This window comes from Galeopterus variegatus, unplaced genomic scaffold, assembly GCF_000696425.1.
Source record: "Galeopterus variegatus unplaced genomic scaffold, G_variegatus-3.0.2 Scaffold182, whole genome shotgun sequence".
Classification (NCBI taxonomy): Eukaryota; Metazoa; Chordata; class Mammalia; order Dermoptera; family Cynocephalidae; genus Galeopterus; species Galeopterus variegatus.
This window is the reverse complement of record NW_007726293.1, coordinates 75,931-77,765: the sequence shown is the minus strand read 5'-3', so window position 1 is coordinate 77,765 and position 1,835 is coordinate 75,931. Positions and strand designations below refer to the sequence as shown.

Sequence of the window (1,835 nt, the reverse complement as noted above, 5' to 3'; positions counted from 1 at the left end):
GCCCCTCCCCGGACCCCCCCGCCGGGCCGCGTCCAGCTCACAGCTCACCTGCCTCGCGCTGCCGCCGCCCCAGGCTTCGCCCGAGCCGCTCAGGCCCGAGAGGACACCCTTCCCGCGCCAGCCAATCGCACGGCGCTCCCGGGACCGGGGGCGGGAGCAATGAGGACGTCTACCAATCCTGAGCGCGCCACCTGAGGCCTCCCGACCAATGATGAGGCAGCTACCGACCGCGGGTGGAGAGGCGCGGCCGGCGCCTGGGCGGTAGGGGGAGGGGGAAGGGAGAAGGAGGGGCCCGCATCGCGTCACGGGGGAGGGGCGGAGAGGGTTGGGCCCGCAGCTCCGGGAGGGGCAGCGCCTCGGGCTGGCCCCTGCCGGGTCCTGGACTCCGCGCACCGTCGGCGCTTCTCAGGCAGTTCCTTGCTCGCGCCCTCCCGGCCTCCGCGGCGCCCCACCCCGCCCCTCAGACCGCGACAGCCAGACCACCAGTCAGGTCCCAGCCAGTGGGTCCTTGCCCGCGCCCCTGTTGACCCTCTCCCCCGAGCCTGGCTCTCGGGAGACAGCCCCCACCCCAATTCCTCTGCAGTCTTCAGAGGTCCGCCGCGTGTCCCCCCTTTAAGGCACCGCGCCCCCTTGGTTTGCGCTTCTCGGTGTGCTGGCCTCTCCCTCTCGGCGCGGGCAGGCGCACAGTAGGCCTGTCAGTAGGTACTTCCCGAACGAACCAGGCTGCGGGTTCCTCCCGTGGGCCCCTGTCCACGGCTTCTCTACTGCCCCAGGAACCCCTTTGTGGGATGTGTTGGGAGAAACTTCAATGTGTCTTCTGCTCAGGGTTCCTGCTGATTGAAACGCTAGATCTTCTCCCCTGTGGAATCTGCAGGTTCCCTTTTTCTCGTGCTAGGGACTGCATCACCTATTGCAAATATTGCCTTGTTTTGCATTTTTTTTTAGCTGAAATATAATTTACATACAATAATATTCACCTTTTTAATGTGTTCGATTCGATGTATTTTGACAAATGTATACAGTTACGTAACTGCCACCACCATCAGAAAAATATAGAACATTTCCTTCACCCCCAAAAGTTCCCTCCGGTGCCTTTGCGGACACGCTCCTCTCCCCACGTCCACTGACGAATTTGTTTTCTGTCCTATGGTTTTACCTTTTCCAGAATTTCACATAAATGGAAGCATACAGGATGTAGTTTCTCGAGATTGTCTTTTTCACTCTGCATGGGGTTTTGCAGGTTCATCGTGTTGTATGTTGTTGCTTCTTATTGCTGAGTAAGATTTCCCAGTTTGTCCATTCCATTCACTAGTCAAGGGGTCGGCAAACTTCTGTAACCAGCCAGAGAGTAAATATTTTAGGCTTTGCGAGCCACACCCTCTCTGTGGCAAATACTCAAGTCTACTATTACACAGGCAGCCACAGACATTGCATAGGCGAATGGGCATGGCTGTGTTCCAGTAAAACTTTATTTACGCAGACAGGCAGCTGCCTGGACAGGCCCCAAGGCCATAGCTTGCTGAACCTGAACTAGTTGGTGGACATTTGGGTTATTTCAAGTTTAGAGCTATTATGAACAAAGCCTCTATAAACATTCACAGGCATGTTTTTGTATGGACATTTCCCTTAGGTATAGTTCTTTGATTTTATTATCTATTTTTCTCTTTTCTTTCAATAATAGTTTAGGTATATGAACTTTTTTTTTAAATAGAGCATTAGCATTGATGGCCCTTATGTTGCTGTTAAAACCTTGAATTAGGGGCCGGCCCAGTGGCGCACTGGATAGTGCGCCGCTTGGGAAGCGTGGCGGCGCTCCCGCCCGAGGGTTTGGATCC

General features: G+C 55.4%; 1 protein-coding gene across 4 annotated transcripts in view; it reads right to left on the bottom strand.

Annotated features, from left to right (window-relative positions):
* Positions 1-113, bottom strand: part of SUN1 (Sad1 and UNC84 domain containing 1) — a 52,894-nt gene extending 52,781 nt beyond the window's left edge. For all 4 annotated transcript variants that reach the window (XM_008564133.1, XM_008564106.1, XM_008564120.1 and 1 more), the window contains exon 1: positions 49-113. The gene's annotated coding sequence lies outside the window, so the exon portion shown is untranslated. The remainder of the gene's footprint in view (positions 1-48) is intronic.
* Positions 114-1,835: the final 1,722 nt, after the last annotated feature.